General features: G+C 46.8%; 1 long non-coding RNA gene across 1 annotated transcript in view; it reads left to right on the forward strand.

Annotated features, from left to right (window-relative positions):
• LOC104675196 overlaps positions 1-22,869 on the forward strand; it is a 44,879-nt gene extending 22,010 nt beyond the window's left edge. The window contains exon 2 of the long non-coding RNA XR_749737.2: positions 22,585-22,869. This is a non-coding gene — a long non-coding RNA (uncharacterized LOC104675196). The remainder of the gene's footprint in view (positions 1-22,584) is intronic.
• The last annotated feature ends 2,771 nt before the right edge of the window (positions 22,870-25,640 follow it).

Here is a 25,640-nt window from a genome sequence, read left to right on the forward strand (position 1 = left end):
AGCCCACACTGTGCTATGGGAGAGGAGCAGCCCCTGGGAGTGGCAGGGGACAGAGGGCAAGCAGATGCTGACCAGCCAGTGGAGTGGAAAGGACCTCAGACCAGAGAAGGCAAGAAGCAGGTGGGCCCCAGCGTCCCTGTGCGGCCTGTTCGGAAGTTTGTGTGGGAAGTTGTGGGAGGATAGAGTGACTGGCTCCTGAGGCCCCAGACCGAGGGAAGATGGGGGTCTTTGTGTGACCTGCAGTGACTGGGAAGACACTGACGGCTTCAGGTTGGGGAGTGAGGTTCCAGAGCTCACTTGCTGGCAGCGGGAGGCAGGTGGCTGACGGAGAGATGGGAGCAGGGAGGCCTGGGAGGTGGCTGCGGTATCCATGAGGGTCCTGAGGGATGCAGGAGGCACTGCCTGGTGTGGAAGAGGAAGGCAGCTTGAACACATGGGGAGAGTCTTGGCTTGGCCTCCCCCAGTGGATGGACCCTGGTCATGTTATCACTCCTCTCTGCGTTTTTAGTTTCTCAGTGCAAGCAAAACGAAGAGCCATCATGATCTCCCGTCCTGGATCTCTGCATTCCTGGCCTCTCTTGGCATGAGCTGTGCCTGTAGAAATCGATGTGGGTCATGATGCTGACTGGATGTGCAGATCAGAGGGAGGGAGACTCTGGGGTGGCACCCCTGCTTCTGGTCCTTCAGGGTCTGGGAGGGCAGGCTGCAAGCATGGACAAGGGGGTCAGGTGCAGTCAGTTCTGTGCAGGGAGGTGACAGCCTTGGTGTGACAACTGACGCTGACATGCTGGCAGGACACCGGGGTTAGGGAGCAGGTGTTTAGCAGGTGGCTGGAAGAGGTCAGGGCTGGAGTCCTGGTTTGGAAGTTCTTCACATGGAAGGGAGAGGATAAGATAGGCAGGGATGAAATAACTGAGGGAGACGATGTACAGACAAAACCGAGAGCAGGAACCTGCAGGTGCTCTCTTTTGGGGATCAGAGAAGCATCGAGAAGAGGGTTACATGCAGGAAAGTGGAGGAGATGTAGTTCAGGAAAGCCTGCCAGGAGAGGAGGCATTTAGAGGGATGATAATGTGGATCGTTATAGACATGAAAATAATCTTACCATTATAATAATAGGTGTGAGACTCCATTACCAAAAAGCATGTATGAAATCTCTTCTAGACTGGGAACCATGGCTTATGTCTGTAATTCCAGCACTTTGGGAGGCGGAGGTGGGAGGATCACTTGAGTCCAGGCATTTGAGAACAGCCTGGGCAACACGACACTACCCCGTCTCTACAAAAAAACAAAAAATTGGTTGGATGTGGTGATGTGTGTCTATAGTTCCAGCTACTTGGGAGGCTGAGGTGGGAGGATCGCTTGAGCCTGAGAAGTGGAGGTTGCAGTGAGTCAGCTGTGTTAATGACACCACACTTCAGCCTGGGTGACAGAGTGAGACCCTGTATCAAAAAAGAAGAAAAGAAAACACACACACACACACACACACACACACACACACACACACACACACACGAAACCCCTTCTGTAAACATATGAGGATGTGGTCAGTGTCCTTCAGCTCAAGCTGCAGACCAGCATCTGAACAACCCTGGGCTCATTGCAGCCAGGAAGAGAGCGCACTGCGCAGGGCCCTGGGGTGTCTCTGGAGAGAGGCCCAGGAAGGACCTGCTCACTTGGGCTGCATTAGGGGATTTTGAAGAGGTTTTAAGGATGCGGAGCTTTCCTCCTTGGACTAGATTCTATCTGGAAGCAGGGCTAATTCTGTGAATTGTGGTCTTAAATCTTATCCAGCAGGAGAGAGGAATGAAGTGAAGCTAGAGCTATTCTTGGTGAATAAACTGCAGTCCCTCATAGTAGCCAGGCTAGGGAGTGTTTGAAACAGCAGGAGGGACCCCTGAACTCCTAGGGGAAGAAAGCAGGGGACGGTGGGTGCAGGGACAGGAGGGAGTGGGTGGAGGATAGCCTCTCTCTAAGGAAGGAGGGGGCTGGCTTGGGAGGAGCAGAGAAGTTAGGACATTCCTTCCGTGACCCACACAGACAAAGGGCTTCCAGTCATGGCTTTTTGATATAAAATCTCAGCCACCAAGCTCACTAGCATTTAGGACTGAGGAATGCACACAACTGTGGTTGCTTGTTTTTCTAGCTGTCTCTTCATTTCTTTGCTTGATTCCCAAGCATGTATCAGAGTTAATGCAGCGATTCTATTATTAAACCACTTAGAAATTTAAAAGGCAATGTACTCAGGTTTGAATGGGACAATTAGATATTGGGAAAACAACTTCCGTAAGAGAATTCCATATAAAGCTCAATGTTAACCCTTGGTACCACATCCCTGAAAAAAACAGGATCACCTCCAGAGCTTAGAAACTGGCTACTCTGTGCATTTGGTAAAAAGCAAAGGCATTTCTATTTCCAGAGGAGTGCTTCACGAAACACTTCAAAATATAGATCTGAAACTCCCTTTCTGGTTTAACGTCTACTGAGAAGGTGAGATTCAGTTTTCACTTTTGAAGAAGTGTACAATGCCGCTGAAAGTCACGGGGGCTTGCTTTGGCAGAACCGACACCTGCTAAGATGCCAGGGTGCCATTCTATTCTTCACTGAGGGTCATCAAATATATTTTAAGTTATATTTTTGTTGGTGGAGGTGTGGTGGCTTTAGGATATGGTGAGGTTGTGGAAGGGGCTGGGGTTGGGGACTCTCAGCTGGGCAGAGTCTGGAGACAGCCTAGGAGGTCTCGTGGTATTATCTGTGCCCCCGCTCCTATTTCCCGCTGGCTGCCAGACACAGAGCAGCCTTGACCTTGGCATTAACCCACGTTTGCATGGCTCAGCAATTTACAAGGCTCATCCATAGGCATTACTTCACCCGTTTCAGATCGCCCTCAGAAACAGGTGCAAACAGTTTCCTTCAAAGGGCACACATTGCTCACACAGTCAGAGTCAAGGCGAATTTGAATTGTGCCCAGTTCCAAATTTGTCTGGCCTCCATGTGCCAAGTTAGACATATGTATGTGTGCATAAATGAGGTGTCTGGCATGGGACCTAGAGGCAACTGGGAAGGGTGAAAAGCTAGATTTGGAGCTATGAAGACCTGAGTTCAGGTCTTGGCTTGGTCCCTTATTAGTTACTTGACCTTGGGTAAGTTATTTGCCCATCTGAGGGTAAATTCATCTCTTCTGCAAGATGGAGCTGGTTATAGTACCTTCTTCTCAGAGGAATTTCAAGGCACATATGAGACATGAATGTGGAAGCACCTTATACATGATGAAGTACCCTGTGTTGGAGGTCACCAGCAAACTCAGTGCGTCTCACGGAGGGTGTGATCAGAACACTGGAAGACCCTGGAGTCATATCGTGTGTCGATGGTGAAAAAACCAGCATGGCTTAGCCCCAGAGACAAGTTCATCCCTCGCTGCCAGTTTCTGGCAGGTCGACATGGTGTAGAGGAGCTATGACAAAGCGAGTGGGTCTCTGAGGAACTTCAGCTGAGTCACCTCTGAGTCTCAGTGCCCAGCCCGGTGCCCAGCACATGATGGGGAAGTAGAATCTAATTGAACAATGACCAGTAGGATCCACAGGTGCACTTCTCTCCTTTGTTCCTCCCTCTTCCCTCTCCTCCTCCTCTTTATTTTTGTGTTAGTTTTCTCTGGCTGATGTTCAAATAGCTCTAATTATTGAGTTGTCATTTTGCATTTAATTGTTTGCCCATGAGTTGATTCACTTATATGACACAATTTATTCCAATGCACACACTTATTGTACAAAATGAGAGCATTTAGCTGTGACATTGACAGAGGATCAGAGACCAGGAATAGAGTTCGAGAACTGCTGTTCCTGAGCGAGTCAGCTAAACACTACCCCCGCCCCAAAGCCTCCTTAGTCAGGTGACACTGCCCCCACCCCAAAGCTTCCTCATCTGTGAAACTGGGAAGACAGCAACTCTGTCCTCAGTACTGTGGAACAGATCATGTATGTGTGAACACTCTATTAACTGAGAAGATATGAGGGCTTTTTTCACAGAATAGATGCCTTCCGGAGAAAACCAGACAGTTGCCATCCAGAAAGAGGGGTGATGAGGGTCAGCGAATTTATAAGGTAGAGTCTTCAGACCAGGGAAAAATCACTTTCAGGGATTCTGGAAGCTCCTGAGGAGCACTGGTGTCATCAATTCTTGCTGAGGAAGTTAAACCAATCAGTGACAGTTCCCAGTTCTCTGCAAATGCTGCAATGTCCTTGGGGGATATTAAAACTACTTTTTCTCTAAAAGACTGAGGAATGGGGAAAGGAGTTCATAAAAGCTTGTTCCATTCAACTCTGAGCTATTCAATGTTTGAAAAAATCTTTGTTTGCTGCCCTAACCAGATGAGTGGCTTAAGTAATATAAATTTATTTTCTTACAGTTCTGGAGGCTGGAAGTCTGAGATTGGGGTGCCAGCATGGTTGGGTTCTGAAGAGGGTCCTCTTCCTGACTCCTGGATAGCTGTCTTCATGTGCTCACATGGCTACATCAGAGAGTTCTGACTTTGCTTTTTTTTTTTTTTTTTTTTTTGAGACAGAATTTCGTTCTGTTGCCCAGGTTATAGTGCAGTGGCACGATCTTGGCTCACTGGGTTCAAGTGATTCTCCTGCCTCAGCCTCCGGAGTAGCTGGGATTACAGATATGTGCCATCAAGCCGGGCTAATTTTTTTTTTTTTTTTTTTGTATTTTTGGTAGAGACAGGGTTTCACCATGTTGGCCAGGCTGGTCTCGAACTCCTGACCTCAAGTGATCTGCCCGCCTCAGCCTCCCAAAGTGCTGGGATTACAGGCATGAGCCACTGTGCCTGGCCTGACTTTGCTTCTTACAAGGACACTAGTTCTACTCCATGAGGGTTCCACCCCTTATGACCTTACTTGACTTTCATCTCTTCCTAAAGGCCATATTTCCAATACAGCCACATGGTGGGGGAGGCCATATTTCCAACACAGCATATGATTTTTGGGGGCACATGATTTAGTCCATAGCAAATTTCAAGTGTGGAGTCTGCAGAGGTGGAAGGGGCTAGGGTTTAGGAGTCAGACTGACCCAAGTTCGAACCTTTTCCTGCTGCCCATAGCTGAGAGACTTGTAGCAAGTTATTAACCTCTCTGAGCCTGTTTCCTCTTCTGAAATGGGGATAACAAGATCATGCCTCCCAGGCTCTGTGTAAGAATTATACCAGGTAATGATTATGAAGCACCAGGAACTCCACCTAGCACGCTGCAGCACTCAAGATGAGTTAGTGCTTCCTTTACCGGCCTCTCCTGAGATGCCGCCTCTTGGCATTTTGCCCTTTACAGGCTGGGGAGGTGGAGTTGCCTTTAGGATCTGCTGTTCCTTCATTCTGGAACTGTCATATGGAGACTATAGGATAGTTCCTAGTAGGGGCACCTGGGCTCCATCCTTGGCCCCAGTGAGGATAATGATCCCTAACTTTCACAGTTATAAAGATTGACTAAGGTACCACATGGGGAAATCCTCATTTCACTTGTCATGCAGTAGATAATCAGCGTTCTTGCCCTGTGGACCCGATGAGGCCTGAGTTGGGAGGACGTCAGTCTACAAAGATTTATAGAGCATCTGCCACGTGCTGGGTGCCAGGGGTATAAGAGAGAAAGAGGTAAGCATAGTCCCTGCTCCTGTGGAACTGAGAGTGCTTGGGAAGAAGGGAGACTTTAAACAGATTGTTATGAAGAATGATAAGAGCAGGGTCGTGTTTTGGAAAACCTGTGTGCAGAATCAGAAAATGTTGTCTACAGGGGCTGTCGCCACCACTGTGTTCACCAGAGCAGGGAGGGGTTTTTCCCAGGCACACACAGTGAGGCAGTGGCAGAGGGGTCGACCATGCCCTTCAATATGCCCTTGATCTGGCAAAAGGGCCACTTGAGGAAATAGAAAACTGAAAAAATAGGGCAACCGGGTGTGAGGCTGGGCAGAGGGGTTCCTATTGTGGGGGCTCAGGAATACAAGCTCTGGCCTACTGTTCCCTCAGCCATCCCTGCCATGCTGTGGCACAGGCCAGGCCCAGCTAAAGGCCTGCCTCGGCACTGGGCCTGCTCTGTGCCTGGAAGGCTCTGAAAGGAGGGAGCTGGGAACTCAGTATTCCCATCCTCCACGTCCAGTCAGCCACAGATAGACGATGCTGCTCCCCCTGGCCCTGGCTCAGGGCTTTAATGCATGATATCATTTAGTTTGTCCCCCAAAACCAACGCCCGTGAGGGACCCTTGATCCCCGTCTCTGGGCTGGAATGTGCCCAGCAGCACAAAGCTGGCAGATGCCTGAAACAAGGTTCAAACCACCCCTGTGGGTTTCCAGGCCCTGGTTTAGCCCACCCCATGCCACGGCCAAGGGCACTTGCAGGACACAGGAGACTCGGGGCTCAGGCCTGTGGTGTCTGGCCCAGGCCCACCTGACTGGGGCCTCTGCGGCTCCTATTGCTGCATAGAAGCCATCCCCTGGGGGGGCCACCCTCGGGCTCGCCAGCTCATTCCTTCTGGGAGAGGTGCCCTGAGAGAGGGGCGTTGAATTCCTGCCCTAAATCCCTGGCGCCTCATCGCGTGCCAGCTCAGCTTCCAGCTATGCATCTCCTCTAGACCATCTCCTGTTTTGGTGTCCTCTGGGCAGCCACTCAGGTCTCCATGAGTCACAGAGCCACTTCTTAACCCCTGGTCCTGCTCGCAGTGGGAAACAGAATTCCACTTACCACAGACACGTTCACAGAAATTGAGGAGCCTCTTCTGTGGATACCGTCTAGGCACAGTGATTGAACGTGCTTTGGACTGGGGGTTGGGAGACGCAACTTCTGGCCTTAGCTTTGCCAGAGACTTGCTGGGAGACATGGGCATGCATTTGCCCTTCTCAGGGGTGTTAAGAGCTCTGTAGTCTGCAGAACGCGTGGGTGGGCTGGGTGATATGAGACAGCCAGATTGGGTTTAAGTGTCACCCAGATTTGGCAGAAGGCAGGTTTGGGATGGAATCTTCTTTATGCCACTTACAAGTTGTGTGACCTTGAGATGGTCACTCGACCTCTTTAAGGCTCGCTCCTCATCTGTCAACCAAAGGTGATAATCCCTATGCCATGGAGGATCTCGTAAGAAAACGCATGTAACAGTGCTGAGCCCATTGCCTGGGCCACACTGCATGTTCAGTTAAAGATCACCTCTCTTTCACTCTCCTGCCGCTGATGAGTTAAATTGTGTCCCCCAAAAGATATGTTGAAATCCTAACCCCCTCTACCTGTGAATGTGACCTTATTTGGAAGTAGAATCTTTGCAGGTGGAACGAAGTTGAGATGGGGTCATACTGAACTCGGTGGCCCCTAATTCAATGATTAGTGTCTTCTTAAGGACAGACAGATTTTGTCCCCACAGGCAGATCCCTATTTGAAGACAGAGGTGGAGATTGGAGAGGTTGCAGCTACAAGCTAAAAAACACTAAGGATTGATGGCCAGTAGTAGAAACTAGGAACAGGCAAGAAGGTTCTATTCTGAGTCTTGGGACACATGGACCTGCGAACAGCTTCATTTCAGACGTCTGGGTCCCAGAACTACGAGAGCATAAATTGCTGTTGTTTTAAACCACTCAGTTTGTGGTGATTTGTTGTGGCAGCCTTAGGCAACTAATACACTGTCCTCAGTCTCATTCCAAACAGGAAATTTTAGAATTTTATCCATTCAATTGCTCAGTTGTAAAAGAAATATGGAGTTGTGGGGGAGGTACTCAGTGAATATGTGTTGGCTCATAAATGAGGTAGAGTGGGGGTAGCACAAGAGAAATGTGATAGAAAAAATATGAAAGTTCTGTTTCTGCATTCCCCAGCAGAGAATTTTAGAGGTCAGAACTGAAAGGTCTCTACCCCTGCCTTCCTCTCTCTGGCCCATTTTAATGACCAGGAAATATATTGGCTTAGGCAATGGATAGACAGTGACTGATCTATCAACATCTGCACCAATCCAACATATAACACCCTAGAAGACATCCACTTTAAATCCTTGAAACCTGTCAATGTCACCTTATATGGCAAAAGATGTGGGGAAGGATATTGAGAGGAACCAAGGTGGAGGCAGCCTGTGTCTCTGGGTCTCTCTGCTTACCAGGCAGCAAATGCTTTCAACCGTTTCTATCTTTGTGTTTAGAGTGTGTCTCCTGCAGGCAGCATATAGTTGGATCGTGTTTTTAACATCCAGTTTGACAATTTCTGCATTTTGATTGGATTGTTTAATCCATTAACACATATTACTATTGATATAGTTTTACATCTATCATTTTACTTTAAAAAAATTTTTTTACAAATTTTCCTAGGAGCTAGAATTACTTTTTTGTCTGTATGTCTCATGTCTTTTTCTATCTTCTATTCCTCCTTTATTTCTTTCTTTTACATTAAGTGAATATTTTCCAATGCAACATTTTAATTACTTTAATAATATTCCCTTTATTTTTTGGAGGGTTTTTCTCCGTGGCTATTCTAGGGCTCACCATATACATCTTCATGTATCAGAATCTGCTTTAGACTTATACTGACTTAATTCCAGTGAGATTTAATTAAGTTCCAGTAAACTTAGTCCCGTATACTTCTATTCTCTTTCCCACCTTTTTGTGGTATTATTGTCAGACATATTACATTTATATGTTATAAACCCAGGAATACATTGTTATATTTATGTAATTTTATGTCTTTCAAAGAAGCCAAGGGAAGAAAGGAGGGCAACTATGTATTTATAGCTTATGTTATACTAACCTCCATATTTCCTATTTCTGGTTCTCTCCATTTGTTCCTGTAAATTGAGTTACCATAGTGAGTTATCGCCTTAGCTCAATACAGCTGTTTTCCCACCCACCTCCTTTGTGCTGTTATTTATGAGTATGTTCCATTTCTACATGTTTAGGCTCAACAATACAAGTAAGCACATATTGTTTTATATAACTGCTTTTTAAATCAGTTAAGAAAGGAAAAGAAATATGTATTTATAACGTCTTTTATAATTATATAATTATCTATACTCATAGTCTTTGTTTATCATGTGAATTTGAACTACAGTATTGAGTTACTTACTTTCAGTCATGAGAAATTTTTTTTGAGACAAAAAAAAAAAAACCTGAATAGCTCTGTTGCCCAGGCTGGAGTGCAGTGGCGTGATCTCGGCTCACTGCAACCTCCGCCTCCCAGATTCAAGCAATTCGCCTGCCTCAACCTCCTGAGTAGCTGGGATTATAGGCTCATGCTACCACACTCAGCTAATTTTTGTATTTTTAGTAGAGACAGGGTTTCACCATGTTAACCAGGCTGGTCTCAAACTCCTGACCTTGTGATCCACCCACCTCAACCTCTCAAAGTGCTGAGATTACAGGTGCGAGCCACTGCACCTGGTCCAGTTGTAAGACTTTATATTGGCATTTCTTCTAAGACACATCTGCTAGCAATGGATTCTCTGTTCTTGTCGATCTGAGAATGTTTTTATTTTTGAAAGATAGCTTTAATAAGCATAGGATTCTTTGCTGACAGCTGTTTTCTTTCAGTACTTGGAACGTTGTCCACTGTGTTCTGGCCTACACTGTTTCTGATGAGAAGTCAGCTGTTGATCGTGTTGTGACTTCCTTTGAAAGGGATGCTTTGCCGGGTGCGGTGGCTCAAGCCTGTAGTCCCAGCACTTTGGGAGGCCGAGACGGGCGGATCACGAGGTCAGGAGATTGAGACCATCCTGGCTAACACGGTGAAACCCCGTCTCTACTAAAAAATACAAAAAACTAGCCGGGCGAGGTGGCGGGCGCCTATAGTCCCAGCTACTCGGGAGGCTGAGGCAGGAGAATGGCGTAAACCCGGGAGGTGAAGCTTGCAGTGAGCTGAGATCTGGCCACTGCACTCCAGCCTGGGCCACAGAGCGAGACTCCATTAAAAAAAAAAAAAAAAAAGAAAAGGAAAAAAAAAGAAAGGGATGTTTTGCTTTTCTCTTGCCGCTTTCAAGCTATTCTCCTGGTCTTTGGCCATCAGCACCATTTTACTATGATGTGTCTGTTTGTGGATGTCTTTGTGCTCATCCTATGTGGAATTTGTTGAGCTTCTTGGATGTGTAGATTAATGTTTTTCATAAAATTTAGGAAGTTTTCAGCCATTATGTCTTTGAATAGTTTTTCTGCTTTTTTCTTTTTCTTTTCTCCTTCTGGGACTCTCATTTTGCATATGTTGATGGATTTAATGGTGTTCCACATTTTTCTGAGATTCTGTTCATTTTTCTTCATTCTTTCTTTTTCTCTATTCTTCAAATTGCATAATCTCTATTGATCCATCTTCAAGGTTGGTAATTCTTTCTTTTTCCAGTTAAAATAAATCTTTTGAGCCCATCTAGTGAAAATGTCATTCCAGTTATTACTTTTCAACTTCAGGATTTCCATTTGGTTCTTTTTAAGAATTTCTACCTCTTTAGTCTATATCAATAGTCTCTATTTGGTACAACATTGTCATCACATCTTCCTTTACCCTACTTTAATCATGGTTTACTTTACTATAATCCTGATTTCCTTTAGTTATTTGAATATATTTGTAATGGCTACTTTGAAGTCTTTGTCAAATCTGATAGCTGGTTGCTCTCAGTTTCTGTTGCCTGCTTTTCCACTCATATATGGGTCAGATTTTCCTGTTTCTTTACATGTCATAATTTTTTTTTGTTGGAAATGGGACATCGTAAATAATATAGCAGCTGTAGAGATGGGTTCCCTTCTCCTCTGGGGCTTGTTAGTAATATTTGATTGTTTATTGGTTTAGTGACTGGCTGTGAAGTCCACCCTCCAGTCCCCACAAGTTAAAGCCTCTGATGTTGCTCCTGAGAGGCACAGCCTTGGTCATATGCACAGTTGCCCTGGGTTAGCAGCAGATTTGACAGGGCTCTTTATGATTGTCTTTTTCCCTGACCACACCCATATGTTGTTAAACTCCACAAATTGCTGGCTGATTTCCCTGTTGTTTTCAACAATGCCCTAGGTTGCTCTATTGACTGATTCAATTAAATTTGGGCTTCACTAAGGAATAGCTTTTTGTTATTGTTGTTTCATTCATTAAATCGTTTAGAAAATCTTTATTGACTACCAGCTCTGTGCCAGCCCCGTGGGAGGCACCAGGGATATGAGTGTTAACATGACAGCCCCAGTGCCTGCTGTTGGGCTGAGCTGCCTCTGACCAGCACTGCAGACTCAGACGTATCACTGATGTGGAGATATGCTTGTGTGACATTTAAAACCTGCTGGGTAGCATTTTGGCAGAAAATGCCATTGGTACGTTCCAGATACAGACTGTGAGAGCCATTTCAGGGACCGTTTTTTTTCCCTCCCTTCTTTCCTCCAACCAACAACCTCAACTTCTCTGGTGTGAGGAATGGGTGCATAAAATTAGCCAGGCCAGCAAGAAAAGTGGTCATCCTGAGGCTGGCAGAAGCAGCCGATGCTGCCCCTTCTGTGGCGTGACCCCCACCCTCCAGCTTACTGGCTTCTTGTGCCCTGCAGAGAAATCCATCCTTGAGAGGATTAGAGGCTGTGCCAAGATCTTCACCTCACCCACCCATCCATCATAGTCCATTTTAGAGTAACAGTAAGGCCTTCACTGGGTAAGAGCCATCTGACTCTTGTCTGCCTTCTGAGTGGTTCCCTTTGGTGAGATGATAAAGTCACTGATGAGAAAAGGTGGGGCCAGGAACAGAAGCAACTGTGGCTTCCCAACAGAAGTTTCTCAGGGGATATTAGAATAAAATATCGCCTGAGAATAAATTAGAGCATCTTAGAATGGCTTGATCTTGGCTGTGCATCAGGCAAACGTTCTCCCCATGGCTCATTTCCAGTTCTCCTGGCCTGCCAGGTATTTCCGGGCTATAGGTGAAAATCAGTCACTTGGTCCCATACTGCATGAAGCCCACAGTTATCTTTGACAGCTGATAAGAAGTGATGGTGATAAAGTCAATTCTGTTTGCTTTGATGTTTCCTCTCATAAACAAACAAACATCCTTCACACTCCTTCCTGTGCCCTCCTGGCACCAGCACAAGCTGCGTTCCAGCACAGAGCTCACTCCAAGGATAGGCAGTGCCAGCTCTTGAGCGTGGTGTGGCCTCTGCTGTCCTTAACTCTGTTGCACTTCAGCAGTACTTCCTGCCCCTTGACATTGTAGACCAGGAACTTCTGTAAGCCACTAGGCCCCGTGTGCTTTGTGTTTTTGTTGCTCCCATAACCAATGTTGGGCATCAAGATCTGGCCCTTGCACCTTCTACAAACCCTGTTCTCAATACCTCTGGGTTTCCACCAGTTATGCTTCATTTTGACATATGTCTGACTGGTACTGGATGAACTTCTTGGTCCTCTTTTTGATGATCTTGAGTTTCACAAGGGGTCTGAGGGCAGCCATAATGCTGAGTAAGAGATGGCTGCCACCACTCTAGGTAGCACTGAGAAAGAGAGGGATGGTGGCACACAAGGACTGATAGGATGTAACCTCTCTGAGGGATAGTTTTTTGTTGTTTCTTTTGTTATTTTTTTGAGACAAAGAGTCTTGCTCTGTCATCCAGGCTAGAGTGCAGTGGCACAATCTCAGCTCACTATAGCTTCTGCCTTTTGGGTTCCAGTGATTATCCTGCCTCAGCCTCCCGAGTAGCTGGGATTACAGGCATGAACCACCATGCCTGGCTAATTTTTGTATTTTTGGTAGAAACGGGATTTTACTATGTTGGCCCAGCTGGTCTCGAACTCTTGACCTCAGATGATCTGCCCACCTCAGCCTGCCAAAGTGCTAGGATTACAGGTGTGAGCCACCGCGCCCGGCCTCTGAGGGATAGTTTTTAAGGTCAGTGTTTGAGATTTGTTCTTACTCTAGGAGAGATCTTTTTATCTGCTTCTTTTCTGGTTCTTGCTGGAAAACTAGCTGACCTATGGCTTAGCTTATATCTTGAATGAATCTACTAGTCTTCTCCTAACTGCTTTACTCCATAGCCACCATTGTGTTTGGCATTGCCTCGGCTTGGAGGAAGCCCCTACCTTTCAGCTGTACTGGCCCAGAGCTTTGCCTCTGCAACAGGGGATTGGGGCAGAATGAGAAATGCTGACATCTTGTTCCTTCCAGGCAAGCAGGAAGATACTATAGTTCTCCAACTGAGAGTTGTGTGTTGCGGGTGGGTGAGCCAGACAGAGCTCTGTGTTCTTGGCTGTGCCTGTCTGGAGTGGAATTTTGGTCACTCTGAGGTGGAACTAGGGGAAGAGAGAGTAAGTCGTGGTTCAAATACCACAAATTTTCACTCTTCTTACTGAATTCTTGCAGATTTTCTTGAATAAATGTTTCATTTGCTCTATGCCCTTAGGACTATTATTAGATAATTTAAATGGCTGTTTTTTTTAAAAAATAATGTTCACCAGTTTCAATGGGGAGCAGGTGCAGGAGCTACTCATGTCACCATACTGGAAGTCGAAACTTAACAGAAATTTTTATACAAACTTCAATTGTTTCTGAATTGCTCTGCTGCAGAACTTAAGGCTATTACTTCTATGCTAATGGCTTAAGTATTCTTAGATATAGATGTCTCAACTGAGAGTTTCTGTTAATTAATTAATTTTTTTTTGAGATGGAGTTTCGCAATTGTTGCCTAGGCTGAAGGCAATGGCGCAATCTCGGGTCACCACAACCTCTGCCTCCTGGGTTCAAGCAATTCTCCTGCCTCAGCCTCCTGAGTTGCTGGGATTACAGGCATGCGTCACCATGCCTGGCTGATTTTTGTTTTTTTAGTAGAGATGGAGTTTCTCCATGTTGGTCAGGCTGGTCTTCAACTCCTGACCTCAGGTGACCACCCCAGCCTCCCAAAGTGCTGGGATTACGGGCGTGAGCCACCACGCCTGGGCTTTATTTATTTATTTTGAGGTAGAGTTTGACTCTGTTGCCTAGGCTGGAGTGCAGTGGCACAATCTTGGCTCACTGCAACCTCAGCCTCCCGGATTCAAGCGATTCTCCTACCTCACCCTCCCGAGTAGCTGGATTACAGGCACACACCACTGAGCCCAGCTAATTTTGTATTTTTTTTAGTGGAGACGGGGTTTCACTATGTTGACGAGGCTGGTCTTGAACTCCTGACCTCAGGTGATCTGCCTGTCTCGGCCTCCCAAAGTGTTGTGATTACATGTGTGAGCCACCGTGCCCAGCCTTTCTATTAATTTAAAGACAAGTGTTAGGACAAGGGCCTGAACTTTGGGATCAGACAAACTTTGGTTTGTAATTCAGTTTAGCTAAAGCAAACCACTTCATCTCTCTGATCTTCAGATTCTTCATCTATAAAATGGACACAACACTTACTTCCTCTTAGTAATACAAACTCAATAATTTATTTGGCATATGTGGTTGCCCAACTAGAGGCAATTTTCCCCAGCTACACTTAGAGCTCATATAGTCATATGACTAAGAATTAGCTAATAGAGTGTGACAGAAGCAATCTCTGCAAATTCCAGATCATAACTTTTTTTTTTTTTTTTTAATTAGGAAATTACATGCCTTCCTCTCTTACACGCCTTTTTCTCTCTCTTTCCTGTGGGTTGAAATGTAGAGGTGATAAAATGAGTGAGTTTTGCTGTGGAATGAAGATAACACCCTAGGGTGTTACAAAGCAATAAGACAGGAGGAACTTGAGTGTTGGAAGCATTCTTTTCTTCTTTCCTTTTTTTTTTTTTTTGAGACAAGGTCTTACTCTGTAGCCTAGGCTGGAGTGCAGTAGCACAATCATAGCTCACTGCAGCCTCAACATCGTGGGCTCAAGTGATCCTCCTGCCTCAGCCTCCCCAGTAGCTGGGACTATAGTTGCACGCCACCATGCCCAGCTAATTCTTTCTATGTTTTGTAGGGACAGGGTCTCACTAGATTTCCCAGACCGTTCTTGAATTCCTGACCTCAAGTGATTCTCTTACCTGGGTCTCCCAAAGTACTGGGATTATAGACGTGACTCACCATGCCTAGCCTGAGTACAGGAAAAGTTCTGTACCTTGACTTGGGTGGTGGTTACACAGGTGTATACACACATAAAAATTGATTGAGCTATTCTTTTAAGATTTATGTGCCTATTGCATGTAAGTTATACCTCAGCAAGAAAAAAAAGATAGAAGAAAGCTGATTCCTGGAATGCCCTTGTGGAGTGGAAGTCACCTTGGGACTGTTACAAAAGAGAAAAACAAACTCAGATAGGGTTTGGGTTATTGTCTACAGGGGCATTGTTCTAGTCATTTAATGTGTACCTTAATCAACATATTTATTAAGGGTAGGAATTTTTAATTTTAATGTTGCCTCCATTACCCCCACAGAGCTCGGTGAATAGAAGGTACCAATATCTGTTTAATGAATGCATGTTTTTGTAGATGGCTTTTATCAGCATGTTAGAACATCCAGTATAAATAAATTTAGAAAATAGAAAAAATTACAACATGTAAAGGGAAGGACCTTCTTCCCCTACTTCCCAACCCACCTGCCTTCTGGGTACTTCCTTTCGGTGGGATCTGGTGCAGCAGTTTTCAACTCGCTTAAACAAATGACAAGAACATTCTGAGACAGGAAATGCTATCTGCTCTGCTGATGGTGCCAGTATGGGGGTGAATGTTAAATGGAGTGCCTGGGGGAGACCCCTGACGCTCATGTCCCCACAACTCAGAATCACAGTGCTCTAGGTGTTGTTAGGCTCTAGGCAGCTGGGGGAAGGATCCGTTCGCCAGCCCTGGAGCAAGGCAGTGTGTTGTCACAGGGGATGCTGCCACGAGTGCCCCTGAGTCATTAGGAGAAGGCTGTGAACAGGAGGAGGAAGGGCTGACAACACAGCCCACACCCTGCTGAGCCTCCAGGGGGATGGCTCCCTGGTGCAGTCAGCAAACATTCACTCCAGGAGGGCTGGGGGCTTGGCTGCAGAGAGGGGCGACACACCCACCGCCTCTGTCCTCAAGGAGCTCCCGGTCCAGCTGCCCCCAGACAAATCCTGTGTTACCAACAGTATAGCAACGCAATTTTATTTACACCGACTAGATGTCTAGCACCTATCAGTAACGTGCTTTTTACTTTCACAAACATCTGGCTCATAGATACTGTTTATAGATGAGAAAACAGAAACCTGAAGAGGCAAAGCAAGTTGCCCAAGGCCAAAGGGTGAAGGTCAGCGTCAGCTGCCACCACCATGTTGAAGTTCATCTTCTCTTCACTGTGAGGGGCTTCCTGGACACCGGGGTGGAGGAGCTGTCAGGGCCCTCCCTGTGGAAGGTGCTGGCAGGGGGTGGGGAGGTATGGCCTGAGAGGCGCGTCCATAGCCTCTGAACTTGGCCTTAAAGAATGAGTGGCAATCCAGTCAGCAGACAAAAGGTCGAATTGGGGTGGGAGTAGGGGGTCATTCTAGACAGCAGGAACAGCGTGTGAGAAGATCCAGAGCAGAGAAGGCAAGGCATGTGACAGCTTGGTGTCACTGAAGCCTAGGGTGGGCAAGGGGTTGGGGAGGCTTGGGAGACGAGGCCAGAGAGGTGAGCAGATGTCTGATGGGGCCTCCCTTTGGGGCGAACCCCTACACTGGTCCAGAGAGAGAGGGTCGGTCGTCTATCAATAGGATGAAATTCCTGCTAGTCCGGGTGCCCACTCATTCACTGAGCACGAGCAGGAGTCTCTGCGGGGCCTGGTGTTGGCCTGTGGTTGGGTGGGACACCCTCTCTGGAGGGGCACTCAGACTCTGTGGTCCCTGCCTGGCCCCTCCTTCTATGTCACCTTCCTGGGGTACCACAGATGCATGCCGAAGACCCCCACTTCTCAAAGCACCTTTCATGGCACACTGAGTTTTTTTTGAGGAAAAATGTTTGTGGTAAAATAAATGGAGACAAGGGTGTGATTGTCTCCTCCTTCTTGGAACAAGCTTGTTCAAGTCTCTGAAAAGTAAAAAGTGGTTGTGGACATCGCCTGTGTGAGTGTCCCAGTGTCCCAGTATCCTGGGGCTGCTGTAAGAAAGCATCGCGCTGGGGCTTGAGCAGCGGACATCAATTCTCTCACAGCTGTGGAGGCCGGAAGTCTGAGCTCCAGGAGTCGGCAGGGCCGTGCCCCATCTGGAAGTCTAGGGAGGGTTCATCCTGCTCCTCCAGCTGCTGGTGGCTGGCAGTCCGTGACGTCCGTGACGTCCATGGCATCCGTGGCACCTCAGGCTTGCTTCTGTCCTCATGTGTCTGTGTGCCTCTCTCTCCTCTTATAAGGACACAGTCACATTGGATTAAGGGCATGCCCTAGTCCAGCAGGACATCTTCAGCAAACCTGTTTCCAGTGAAAGTCACCTTCTGAGGTGCTGGTGAGGCAGGAGAATAGGGTTTGGAGGCAGAGAACCTAAGTCCATTTCAAGCCGACTTCCTAGAACTAAATTGAAAGGAAAAACCTAACTTTCCAGGACAAGTAACAAAAGGACCAGAGGCTCCTCCCTTTGCTAAACCCCTACCTTTTCTGTGTCACAAGTGGGAAATTGGCTGTTGGCAACCAATCAGACTGATTGCTGGCCGCTGAGTCTTCATTGGCATAGAAGTGCAACTTTGTAACTTCACCTTAGCCTCTGATTGGTTGCTTTTTTGCAGCCAATCACATGTTTGCACAGGAGTGTGACCGTCATAACTTCATTTCAGCTTCTGATTGGTTGCAGAAAGCAACCAATTGTGGGCCACCACTTTATTTACATGATGTGATCACCAAGTGGCCAATGGGAAACCTGTAGAGGGTATTTGGACCCTAGAAGATTCTGGATCCGGACTCTTGAGCGCTGCTCGGTCTGCTCCCACAATTCCCTGCTTTCGTTCTTTTGTTGCTTCATTCTTTTTTTGCTTTGCTGGGCGTTTTGTCCAATTCTTTGTTCAAAACGCCAAGAACCTGGACAATGTGCAGTCATGACGCTAGTGGTAACACCGGGGGTTAGAATCTCAACAAACCTTTTGGAGGGGGCACGATTCAACCCATGACAGTTCAACCTGGAATTTCCCACAGAAGTCATTTTTTTCCTCAGAACTCTTTCTGAAAATGCCCCCTCCCCACACGCCCTACCCACCGTCCCTCAGACCCGGGGGAGCAGCTCCCTTGGGGAAGTGCTGCCTGTGGTGAACAGGATGGAGCCCTCCACGGGGACAGGGCCTTAGAGGAGGCCTCCGGGCCAGGAAGGGGGGTCCGGCGCCACCCGAGGCCCTGGCAAAGGAGGCGACCGCAGAACGGGGACACAGGAGGGAGGAGGGTGGGGGCCTGTTCATGGAGCCCTTCCTTCCCAGGCTGTCCTGGGCCCAGGGGCTGCCTGGTGGCTTCACAAAGCAGCCAGACTGGGTGGGGCCGGGTTGGGTCCAGGACGTCAAACTCCCAAGGGCTCTGTCTGCCTCATGACCTGTGTGGAGGCCACAGCTGAGCAACGTCCAGTGTGTCCTTGTCCTGGTCACACCTGGGTCCGCACCATCTCACAGGCTCCCGGTGCGAAGGCGTGGGCGCCTTTTCAGATTCACCGGAGCTGGTTTGTGGAAGCTCCCAGAACAGACCACGGTCTGTAACAAGCTTTCTTCCTGCCCATGAATTTTCCCCTCGACAGGGCTTGCAATTAAATCCATATCCCTGCCTCCCGCCTGCCTTTTACTTTCTTGCTTTTGGAGAGAAGATGAATGGAAATGTATGACTTTGTCTGTGGTGTAAAGACATGGATTCAAATTCAGGCTTTGCCATGGACCTGCTGTGTGACCTTTGGCAAGATCTTTCACTTCATTTTCACATTTATAAAACAGAAGTAATGATAATACTGGCCCTGCCGGCCTTCCTCATGTGTCTGTGGCTGTGGCGAGAGACAAGAGCATGAGAAACAGCATCATGAGCTTGGTAACAGCCACTTTCCTCATCTCCATTCTGTGCCAGCGACTGTTATAGAGGCAGGGGCTCTAAAAGTTCCTCATCAGGTACAGTGCATGCATGTACCGTGTGCGTGATAGAAATCTTTATTTATAGCCCTCCATATGAAAATGTGGCATTTAGTCATGGATTAATCAGCAGAAATTGGTAGAAATAGTGCTCTTTTTCTCTCATTTTAGTGATAAGCTTTTGCTAAAAAAAAAAAAAGGAGGAAATCATCGCTGAATATGGTAATGATAATGCTTAAAAAATTTTAAAGTCAGGTTTATTGAGGTGTAATTTGCATACTGTGAAGTTTAGGTGGACAGTTTTGTAAGATTTGCAAAATGTATAGAGTGCGTCAACACCACCACGATGCACGATCCAGACAATATTTTCATCACCCCGGGGCGATCCCTCTCATTCCGTTTAAACTCAATCACTCCTCCCATCCCCAGCTCCCGGCAACAGTGGCTTAGATTTCTGTCTGTAATAGTTTTGCCTTTCTCTGAGTGGCATATAAGGGCAATCATACAACAGCCTTTTGTATCTGACTTCTTTCACTTAGATTATACCTTTGAGTGTGATCCATGTTGTTGAGTGTGTCCGTCATTCCCTCTTTTTCCTTGCCGAGCGGTATTCTGTGGCATGGATATGCCAGTGTGTTCATTCTTTCACCTGCTGAAGAACAACTGGGCTGTTTCCAATTTGGGACTATTACAAATACAGCTCTTCCGAACATCCATGCACAAGTCTCTACATGGACATCTATCTATAAATTTTTAAAATTTAGTTTAATTTTAAGTTCCAGGATACACGTGCAGGACGTGTAGGTTTGTTACATAGGTAAACAGGTGCCACGGCGGTTTCCTGCACCTATCCACCCATCATCTAGGTTTTAACCCCTGCATGCATTAGCTATTTGTCCCAAGGTTCTCCCTCCTTCTGCCCCCACAACAGGCCCCAGTGTGTGTTGTTCCCCTCCCTGACATGGACATCTGTATTTTTTCTCTAGGAGTAGAATGGCTGGATCTTAACTTTTTTTTTTTTTTTTTTTTTTTGAGACTGAGTTTCGCTTTTGTTGCCCAGGCTGGAGTGCAGTGGTGTGATCTCCGCTCACTGCAACCTCCACCTCCTGGGTTCAAGCGATTCTCCTGCCTCAGCCACCCGAGTAGCTGAAATTACAGAACCACCCCAGGACTTTCAGCCCACAACTCACAGCCATCAGAAAAGGCAGCTGTGGAACAGTGCCAGGAGCACTGGCCTGGGAGTCTGTTGTCATATCACCTTTCTGAACTTACTTTTCTTCTCTGTAAGACTGGGATAGTTGTCATCTCTTCCAGCATCGTTAGGAACACTAAGCTGGAAACTGCATATAACTTTGAACACAAGGCCTAGCAGAAACTGAGTTCCCTCATAACAGATCACTCCCTCCCTGGGTTGTCTGCATGACAGAAGTTTCTCTCTTGTTTTTGGATCTTTCACAGCAGATGAGCCTATGTCCTCAATAATGCACAGGATTGCTGAGATGGGAACACAGTATGCAGGGTGCAGAGCTGCTATTAACTTGGGAAACACCAGGAGAACCTCATTTAATGAAATAGCCGCTAATGGCCACCATGTGTCTAGGTGCTAGGAACACATGGTTATGACATCGGGAGAAGAGGGAAGCTACAATGCTTTGGGCAGGAGTGGGCCAGCAGGTTCCTTTCCATAACAGAATGAAATTATTAGGTAAGGTGGAAAAGGTCTTTCCTAGTTCTGTCATGCTTTGCTCTGCCTTAATCTCCATTTTCAGTCCTGTAGGCTAGTCTTAGGTAATCATTTAATCCTCTCCTGGGAAGGAGAATGGAGATTAACATTTATTGAGTATCTACTGTGTGCTCAGGCAGGGTCATTTCGGTTTCATTTACTTGACTGGGATGTTTGCCAATGAGGAATCTGAGGCCCCAGGAAACAAAGCTATTGTATGGTAGAGTTAAGATTTGGACCTCAATCTGTCTGACTGCATGGTGCTTCGGACCAGTGAGTAGGCCTTATGTTTTCCACAGGCCACTCTGTGGCCTTGACAGCAGGGACCTTATCAGATTCACGTTTATCTTCTCAGCAGCATCCAGCATAGCACAGCATGCGTGGGTTGAGGCGGGGGACTTGTCTGATGTCTGATGGGGCAACAAGGGAGTGGGCAGGGAGATGGATGATCAGATAGAGTGATCAGCATCCTGCACATGAGATTCCTGCCAACAGCCCCCCAAGAGTCCCCAGGCCACAGACTGGAACCTGCTGCTCTAAGAACTCAATCCTTTTCCCTTTATGTGTGCAAGATAAGTGGGAAGGAGAGTAGACGATGGCAGCAGGTGGGGAAATGGTTCTTTCAACATTCCCCTCCTCTCAAATCCGAAGCTCCCATCCCACCTCCTCAGCCCCTGAGCCCGCTGACCTCAGGCTTTGGCTCCATGGGCTCCGTTCTGCTGGCTGGGGCTGGAAAGGGCTATGTACTACGGTCAGAGAGAAAGCGCTTTCTGAAATTGATGTGGCTTGTGTAGGAGGGAGGTGCACTTTTTAGCCTTTGTCCTGGTTACAGAGACTTGGGTATTTAACTGTGTTCATTTAAAAGTCAATTTACCCTAGGAGACGGGGTAACAGAGTGCTTGAAAGCTCAAATGGCATGATTTTTGCAAAAGCCAGACACTGGGTAAATCAACCCCACTCCCATTTTCAAACCATCAAAATCAAGGTCTCTTTGTTAAGTTGTTTATTTGGTACAGAAAAGCTGCCACGACTGCAAATGAGACAGCGCTTGGTTGTTGTTCATTCCTGCTGATGGCTTGGCAAGGCCAATCTTCCTTCTGTGTTGCAAATCCGCATGGCTTAACCCCTCCGGTCCTTCCCTCATCACTTTGCAGCCTTTGCCATGAGCATTTCTCAGAGCTGTTGTGAGAACCCAGTGGGTCAGAGGTGACAGTTTTATTAAAGATTAAGCTGTCCTCTCTTCCTTTGGGGCTGGTAATAGTTAACTCTTGCTTTGCAAATTGGTTTTTCATAGATTTACACACTCTCCAACAGGATCATCATTGCTTGAGGGCAGGTATCATGTTGTATACTTTCCATAAGGCCTTCACTGTCTCACACATAGCATTCAATAAATATTTGTGGGTTTAGGGTGTGTGTATGTGTATGCACGCATGTGTGCACATGTGCAATGTTACTGGAGATGGAAGAGTTACACAGAAAACCCCAGGGAATCAGTCAGCAGGCAATTTTAAGCCTAGCTGCTTGAGGGGTGGTGGGGGTGGTTGATAACAGGACAAAGTCCGCAATTATCATTTAGGGGACTTTTTGTAATGGCATCCTTTAGAGAATCAGCTCAGATGACATATTCTTCTAATCCCACACTCGAGATTTTCTCTCTGGCTGCCTATAGAAATAGAGGTGTGCATTTGCATGGGAGGATAGCTGTTCCTTCAAACATTTATTCAAGGGCAGAAAAAGGCAGGGCCACTGAGAACAAGAAAAAGATCAGTGGATGGTTGAGCCACACAATGGGAGGAGTGGGGTTTCCGAACTATCAGTGCAGCATACAAAACCAGGCTCTGCTGCTCGCAATGAATCTCTCCTCCATTGTAACTGAGATATGTACATCCTCTTTTTTCTTTCTGCTGTTTCTGTGTTAACTGCAAATCCACTTCTTAATTTCAGGAAGATCCAGAGAAAACATCCTGGGGTCCTGAGCTGAAGTGTGATGGGAGGAGTCCTCTGCATCTCAGTCTGAGCCTGGTCTCCCTCCCAGCCATGGTCTCACACTAGTACTGCCGGGAAACCATCCCTCACAGCCAGTCCTGGCATCGAGCAGTAACTCTGGTCCAACTGTTGTCCAACTCAAAGGTTTAGCCGCTTAGATTTTCCTAAAACTTGAATTTCATTTTCCTCTAGCCATGGAATACAGATTAATCATTTACAGTTAAAATCCAAGTTCAGATTTTATTTGTTGTGGTTTTTAATTAAAATCTCACCCGTATTTTGTGGATTTTTTTTTCCTTAGAACGGCAAGGACACTGTGCGTATCAGTCAGCCTGGACTGCCATCACAAAATAACAGACTGTGTGTCTTAAAAGAACAGAAATGTATTTTCTGACATTTCTGGAGGCTGGAAGTTCAAGGTCAATGTTCTGACTGATTTGGTTTCTGGTGAGGTCTCTCTTTCCGGCTTGCAGATGGCTGCCATCCTGCTGTGTCCTGTGGGGAAGTTCAAACTTTTCCTCTGAAGGTTTGAACAAACTGACAATACGCAGACTAATACGAGAAAGAAAGGCACACAAAGTTGCTAATGTGTATAAGCACAGGACCACAGAAAATATGAGATTGAAAGAAGCACCAGGTGGCTGAGGCTTAAATACCCTCTTCATAAGGGAGAGGGAAATGGGGATATAGGCAAGTGTGAGGGGCAGTAAATGACTTTCAGTAAATGAATGAGCCCAAAGAACAATGTCCTGGGACGAAGTTCCTCTGTGCTCTGGAGGATGTGGTGGGAAGGTGAGGGGTGGAACTTCACTGTGAGCAAAGGTTGTCTAATTTTGCAGATAGAGTCTCCCAGGTGATGTCTCCAGCTGCCCTCAGAAGAGTAGATGAAAGTCTCTCTGGAAGTGGTGATGACTCCCAGTCTCTTCTCTTCTCCCTACGGTTAATCTTTCCTGGTTATTTAATGAGATTCTGGGGGGGGGGGGGGGTCTTCAGATAATTGCATTTCTTTTGGAAAGAAGCTTCCAAAATCAGATAAGGAAATTTCAGAGTACCGCTTCTGTGCTGGGGCAGGGGTAGGGAGAGGGGAGTAAGACAAGAGAAGATTAGAAAGTCCTTGGCTCTGAGGCAGCTCCTGAGGCTTCCGACTTCCTCATATTCAAAAGTGCCCAGCATGCTAGGCACCATACCCTGGGGTCTCATTCTCTGTGCCCCACATGCTCACAGCTTTTCCTCCATGCGTGTGCATGGAAAGAGGTTGAGTTCTCTGGTGTCTTTTTGTGTGTGTTTGTGAGATGGAGTCTCACTCTCACTCTGTTACCCATGCTGGAGTGCAGTGGCACAATCTTGACTCACTGCAACCTCCACCTCCCAGGTTAAAGTGATACTCCTGCCTCAGCCTCCTGAGTAGCTGGGATTACAGGTACACACCACCACACCCAGCTAATTTTTGTGTTTTTAGTAGAGATGGGATTTCACTATGTTGGCCAGACTGGTCTCAAACTTCGATCTCAAGTGATCCACCCACCTTGGCCTCCCAAAGTGCTGGGATTACAGGCGTGAGCCACTGTGCCTGCCTTGGTGTCTCTTCTTATAAGGGCACACCTGTATCACCTCATTTAACCTTAATTACTTCCTAGAGGCCCCATCACCAACTACAGCTGTATTAGGTGTTGCAGCTTCAGTATATGAATTCTGGGGGGGACAGAAACCTTCAGTCCATAACACTGAGTTTCACAGTTGGTGCTTTGGGACTCAATGGCACACAATGACTAGATGTTAGAAAGTAGAACTTCTCATTTGAAGATGGGGAAACTGAGTCCTCAATGGGGAAATGATGCAGCAAATGAGAGGTACAGCCAGATGTGTTCACTTTATCCTTCTCCATGAGCAGCTTCATGGGAGGAACAGCTAATGTGGAGGGTATCAGGCAAATGCCCAGGCTGTGTGCTCTTGCTTGCCTGAGAAGTGTTCCTCTTAGTCTAGATGAGAGGGTCAAAGCAGGTCTCAAATACCACCAAGTACAAGTTGACAATTTCTCAGGGCCAGACATATTTTGGAATCAGTGTTTTTCCCAAAAATACTTAAAAAAGTAATATCATCTATACTCTGTACGTTGCATGACACCTCCAGCAACTCTAGAGATCCAGGCAACACCCTGGAATCAAACACATAAATACTTCTGCAGAGAAATCTCAGTGTCTGCACACCACATGGGATAGGTCAAGGCAGCCCAACCTGTCAGGCCCAGCAGTACCACCACAAATCTATGAGATGACCTTCTGTTTTCAGAACGGCCAACTAGGGATCATGCACTCTGACCATTCAGCAGATGTCACTCTTCTGATGGACAGAGAAGAAAGAAGTAGCTTATTGAGAGTTGGAAAGCTGGTGACTGTGGGGGCTTCCTCCAAGGGCCTGCTCCTGGATGGTCCTAGGGATTCTGGAGACACGAGGGGAGCCTGTCTGTTTGCTGACAGTGGAGAGCTACAGCAATGGCTCCCTTCCTTCCAAGGGAAAGAGCCCATGACTCCCACCTCCCCAGCCCCTATGTTTGCCAGAAAGGCTTTTTAGCAATTTCCCATCCACTCATTGCCTGCTGAGATGCAGTTGCCACCTCCCCCAGTGCTGAAGTGTGCAGAAGTTTCTCTCTGATCCAGGATGTAATTAGCACCTGCCAAAGTACTGGGTTGAGATGAGAGGGGGATTCCATTCTTCTCCCAAAAACTGTTCCTCAAGAAGCAGTTGGTGTCTAGGAAGAAAATTTCTGACTTGGAGAGATTAAAAAGTGATCTTCTAAAATGCAGAGGCAGGTGGTGTTTATCTGGGCAAATGCCTCTGAGTTTACATGTTTGATTTCAGCAAGCATACTGACAGATGCCTAGTGAGCTACGAACACTTATTTTGTTCAATAATGGGCCCATAACCCCACACAGGAACGTCTCATCTGGGAACATTTTACTGTGCTCCCCTTGACACGAGAGAATCTTCTGTGGGTAGGAAGAAGTTGTCTGTTA

This window comes from Rhinopithecus roxellana, chromosome 17, assembly GCF_007565055.1.
Source record: "Rhinopithecus roxellana isolate Shanxi Qingling chromosome 17, ASM756505v1, whole genome shotgun sequence".
In the NCBI taxonomy this organism is placed as follows: Eukaryota; Metazoa; Chordata; class Mammalia; order Primates; family Cercopithecidae; genus Rhinopithecus; species Rhinopithecus roxellana.